The sequence below is a fragment of the Lagenorhynchus albirostris genome, chromosome 20, assembly GCF_949774975.1.
Source record: "Lagenorhynchus albirostris chromosome 20, mLagAlb1.1, whole genome shotgun sequence".
In the NCBI taxonomy this organism is placed as follows: domain Eukaryota; kingdom Metazoa; phylum Chordata; class Mammalia; order Artiodactyla; family Delphinidae; genus Lagenorhynchus; species Lagenorhynchus albirostris.
The window spans coordinates 43,784,207-43,790,206 of record NC_083114.1 but is presented as its reverse complement, the minus strand read 5'-3'; positions in this window follow the sequence as shown (position 1 = coordinate 43,790,206).

Here is a 6,000-nt window from a genome sequence, read left to right as displayed (position 1 = left end):
GTTTGTTAGTAAGAGTGAAAAGCCAACATTTACCAGAAGTTTAAAGAAATCACAGTGGATGGTTTGCTCACCCGTGAACACTTACTGAGCACTTCCACACGCCAGGCATCTGTGAACGAGCCAAGCCCCCGACCCAATACAACCAAGAGTTGTATTTTAGGGGGAGATGTACGTTAAACAATCCCCACAGATAAATATTCAAACTGCATTGTAATAGTGCTGGAGCTGATGGGGACCCTGACCTGGTTTGTGGCGAGAAGCCCGGATTTGAGGATTTCCCCCAACAAGGTCTCTCACAGATGTCTGCATTCTCATGGGTCTTCCTGAGTGTCAGCGAGGGGGCCACAGCTGCAGCTGGCATGCCCAGAGCTGCGCATGCCCAAGGGTGGGTTTAGCAGGGACAACTTCCATCATGACTGCTGAGGGGAAGACTTTCTCCAGGGAAGGATGGGCCCCACAGGACGGGGTTCAGCCTCACAGCATTAGGGGGTCTTAGAAGTCATCCACAAAGGACGCTCTCAGTCCAGGCTCCAGGAGCCTGCTTCTCTAGCTATAAACATGAGAACAAGATCTGCTTCCTTACAGACAAGGGACTGAACAGGAAGACGCAGGGAGGGATGTAGCTCGGTGCCTGGCTCACAGGAGCGGCCTGTGTGCGTCTCTAAATGTGGGACGAGGTGGAGGTTCCTGGGGAGGGAATACAGTGAAGGGTCAATGAAAGGAGAAATCAAAGACAGGGACTGGGATTATTCCATCTGGAGAGCAGATGGCTCACGTGCCTCAGTTTCTTAGTCTATAAAATGGGTCACTGACCAGTTGTTTTCACATGAAGGGCAGAACAAGGAGAAACGGACTTTAACCAAAGCAGAAAGATTTGCAGTCAGATAAGAGGAAGAACTTCTTAAATCTAGAAGAAAGATAAATAACTGAATAAGCCAATGAGAGGGAGGGGTAGGCTCCCTTGGAAACAGAATAATAAAGCTGGAAGGGACATGTCACCCCCCTACACACACACACACACACACCCCTTGGATTTTAGTGAGACTCAGAAGGGAGGGTGGCCTGCCTTTGGTCAGCAGTGGTCAGTAGTAGAGCTGAGGGTGGAACCCAGGCCTCCTCACTCCAGATCCAGGGCTCCCTCCGTCTTTGTCCACCCCATCCCCAATTCTGTTTTTCTAGGAAAGAGTGCCTAACACTGACTGGGTACTCACCACATGCCGGGCACTCTTCTAAGGCTCTCGGTAGAGTGTTAGGATTAATCCTCAAAGCAATCCTGCCTAATTGACACCATATCACAGATAGAGAAACTGAGGCACAGAGAAGCTGAGCAACAAACCCACAGTCATTCAGCACAACAGGGACAGAGGGAGGATCTGTGCCCGGGCCTTCTGACTTACCAGCTGGCTCTGCACCCTCTCTGCTCCCCAGCCTCCCAGGGATGGGAGGCCTCTTTTTTGTTGAGGCGTCTATTTGTTCCAGCAAATCAGAGCTTCTTCCCAACCTGTTCGGAGCAGTGACCGCCATGGTTCCGTGTGATCGCGCTCAAAGTCCCCGAGCACTTCAGAAATGACAGTAATTTCTCTCTTCCCAACACCCCGGGGGACGGTTTCAGGCAGCACTTCCATAGGGTCACACAGGGCTCCACACTTAGAAGGAGGCTGCCTTTGGGTCAATGCAGTCTTCATACTTTTTAAACAGGTGTCCTGCATTTTTATTTTGCACTGGGTCTTACAAAGTATGTCCCCTGCCCTGATTCCGGACAAAGGTCCCTGACCCTCGTCTGAAGGGGTAGGGGGCAGTGCTATTACAATGGGAGGATGGCCACCCAAGGTCTTCTCTGGCAGCAGGGGCCTCAGCTCTATTTCCCTCCCTCTCTCTTTCTCTCTCTCTGGCTCACTCTCGCTCTCCTTCCCGCTGGCTGTGGATGAACCAGCAGGGTCAGGCACAGAGGATGCTCTCTCCAGGCTCGGAAGTGACGACTCACCCTCAGGCTTCCTCGACAGCCTCCGGCTTCTTACTGACCCTGCTGGGCTTGGCTAAAGGCAGCCCATCTGGCTGCCCTGAGACAAGAAAAAGGCACAAGAAAGCTCTGAGATCAGGCCAAACAGCATGTGGAAGAGAAACGCAGTGAAATGCTACACGTCGGATAAAAGGATGTGACCTAATTAGATCTCAGACATAAAATCTTGAGTTAAAAGAAGCATTTTGCTGAATGATACGACATTGTGACACTCTTTATGTGAAATGAACCACACACATACACACACACTCACAAAATACTGTATATTTTCCATGGGCCCAAATATTTTTAAGTGGAAGGATCACACCAAATTCATATAGTAATTGTTACCCCTGAAAGTGGGGCATCAAAGGGGAGATGATCTGTAACTGTATAACAATTTACAAGGAGTTGGCCTGTGTGATTTTATTTTAAGCACGGACATTCCAACTATGGGGCACAGCAGTGAGGCCAATCCTTTCCTTCCCAGGGTTCCAATAGTGCCCACTCCCATGCTGCCGGTCCCACAGCGCTACTACCTCCCTCATCGTAGGTGATGCCCACAGTAATGCCATGAGGGGTAGGGCAGTTGTAATTATTATCCCCATTTTACACATGAGGCAACGGAGTCAGAAAGCTTCAGGGACTTGTCCATAGTCACAGAGCCAGGAAGCAGCAAACCAGGACTCTTGGGTCCTCCAAACCGAGTCAGGTACCGAGGGGGTGGCCTGGCCAGGGTCCAAGCAGCCATTTATGCCCCAGGAGCTATTCGGGGTTTGCAGGGTTTACAGTGTCCTTCCAGGCAGAGGCAGCTTCTCCTAGACTTGCTCAGAGTCTCCAAGCAGACAAGGAAGGTGCCCCCTTGCCCGCCCTTCCCTGTCCTTCTCCTCCTGAAACCCAGAGGTGGTCCCCTTCTTACTGTCTCGTGATGCGAGAAGCCACACCCAGACAGTAACAGCCAAACTACTTTGGCTTCTCTTCTCAGAAACTTCTCTTCCTGGGCTCCCAGCCCAGCTCTCTCTCTGTACAGACTAAATCTTCCTTCCCCATCAAAACCCAGTCCTGAAGCATCTGCTTCTCCTGACTGGCTCCCCCTCTGGCTCCTCCTCCTTCCTGGTCTCTGATTGGCTCCCCCTCTGGCTCCTCCTTCTTCCTGGTCTCTGATTGGCTCCCCTTCTCTGGCTCCTCTCTCTCTCTCTCTGGACCGGCCTCCATAACTTCTTTTTTTTTAACATCTTTATTGGAGTATAATTGCTTTACAATGGTGTGTTAGTTTGTGCTTTACAACAAAGTAAATCAGTTATACATATACATATGTCCCCATATCTCTTCCCTCTTGCGTCTCCCTCCCACCCTCCCTATCCCACCCCCCTAGGTGGTCACAAAGCACCGAGCTGATCTCCCTGTGCTATGCGGCTGCTTCCCACTAGCTATCTATTTTACACTTGGTAGTGTATATATGTCCATGCCACTCTCTCACTTCGTCCCAGCTTACCCTTCCCCCTCCCCGTGTCCTCAAGTCCATTCTCTAGTAGGTCTGCGTCTTTATTGCCGTCCTGCCCCTAGGTTCTTCATGACCTTTTTTTTTTTTCCTCGACAGAGGTTGCCCGAGGCTGAACTTACTGGACTACTGGGCTGTGCTTCTAGAGATATCAGTGCCTCGCTGGCCACAGAAAAACCCACCTGAGGAACCTGTTAAACACCCAGAGATGCTGAGTCATTAAGTCTGTGGTGGAGCCCAGAAATCTGTAGTTAAAATCCCAGGTGACGCTGGTATTTAAAAATCCCAGGTGACACTGATATTCAGTGAAATTTGAAAATCACCAAACCTTTGAGTCAAAAGTTAGGGAAACCTAGACCCAAAGAGGTTAAGTTGCTTGTCCAAGGTCACACAGCTAATAAACTGAAAGCAAATATTTGGAGGCTACTCATCCCCCACATGACACCCTCTGCATGCTGCAGACACATGTGGCACAGAGACGCGTATACACCCCACATATCCCCTCCAGAGCTGAGTGTCTAGGCTCATGTCCTGGGACCTGACTTAAATCTGGTCTCTTTACTTCTAGGCCACAGGACCCAAAGTCGGGGCCAGAGTAGTCCCTGTGGAGCGTGGAAGGACGGCAGTTTCTTGGTGAAAGGTATCACTCCTCAGGGGCCAGGACCTGGCATTATTCTGTTGCCCAGTCAGGGCCCAGGTAACACACCAAGCAGTGATGAAACTTGAGCTGCCCCTCCCTGTCCCCAGCTGTCCTGGGAGGCTCCAGTGGCCTGGCCCCTCAGCCACCTTCCCCAAGATTCAGGTGTCACACAACTGGGCCCCAAGCCAGGCTTCTGGTTCCCAGGCTCCCTCCCTCTCCCTCTCAAGCCGGTTGGGATCCCAGGAGATTTCAGTTCTCTCTGTAGGAAATGGCTGGGAGGCTCGGAGGGCAGTGGGAGGGTGCTGAGACCGTGGGGCCTACCCTGGGCCCCAGGAGACCCTTTCCCTCTACCAGCAAGCCCTGAGTGGACAGGCTAGGTCTTCCAGGTCCTGCCACTCTGTACTGATGCTCCCAGGCCCTTCACTGCCAGCCTTGTGCCCTAGTGCCCCTCCCACCTTAGCCCTTGTCCTGATTCTCCTTGACATACTTGCTGATGGTCATGCCTTCCTAAAAACTGCAGTCCTGAACTTTCTAGTGTCCAGGGGAATTCTGAGAGCCAGTCCTCTGTTTCTCTGGCTCTGGGAACTGTTTATATTATCCTTGCAACTTTTCTGTAAATCTAAAATTCTTCCAAAATAATTGCATTCTCCGGATTGTGACCACACCCCCTCCTCTCTGGTACCCATGGCGGGGAGAGGGGGGCAGCAGAGACAGAAAGAAGGGTTATAAAATTCTTGACTCACATCAAAAAGAATGGCTAAAATAACAACAACAATAATAACTGGACAATACCAAAGCCTGGCTGAGTGAAGCAACTGGAACTCACATGCGTTGCTTTTGGGGAATGCAAAATGGTGCAGCCACTTTTGAAAACAATTTGTCAGTTTCTTATGAAGTTAAACATACGCTCACCATACAACCCAGCGATCCAACTCATAGGTATTTACCCAAGGGAAATGAAAATTATATACATACAAAAAGCTGTGCATGAATGTTTATAGAGACGTTATTCATAATCATCAAAAAGCCCCCCAAAGATCTTTCAACTGGTAAATGGATAAGCAAACTGGCATATCCATGCAATGGGATACCCATACTCAGCAGTAAAAAGAAATGAAGTCTTTTTTTTTTTAAGATTTTTTTTTTAATGTGGACCAGCTTTAAAGTTTTTATTGAATTCATTACAATATTGCTTCTCTTTTATGTTTTTGGTTTTTTGGCGGCGAGGCGTGTGGGATCTTAGCTCCCCGACCAGGGATTGAACCCGCACCCCTTGCGTTGGAAGGTGAAGTCTTCACCACTGGACCGCCAGGGAAGTCCTGAAATGAAGTTTTGATTCACGCAACAACATGGATGAATCTCAAGTGCATCTTACTAAGTGAAAGAAACCAGACCCCAAAAAACTACATGTCGTGTGAGTCTATTTATGTGACTTTCTGGAAAAGGCAAAACTGTAGGGATGGATCAGTGATTGTCTGGGCTGAAGATGGGGGAAGGGTTGACTATGAAGGGGCAGGTGGGAATTTTGGGGGGTGATGGAAATGTTCTGTGTCATGATTGTGGTGATGATTACATGATTGTGTGCATTTATCAAGACTCAAAGACATGTACACTATAAAGGCTGAATTTTACTGGATGTAAATTATACCATAGTTTTTTTTTTAAAGCCTCCCTCATCTCCCCACCTCACCTCCACAGTAGCTTTCTGCCACATCCCTGAGGCCTTAGTGCAAAAACCATAAAACTAAACCATGACTAAATGCAGTATGGGATCCAAGATTGGCTCCTGGAACAGAAAGAAGGATATTAGTGGAAAACCTGGTGAAATCCAAATAAATACTAAATCCAAATACTACTAAT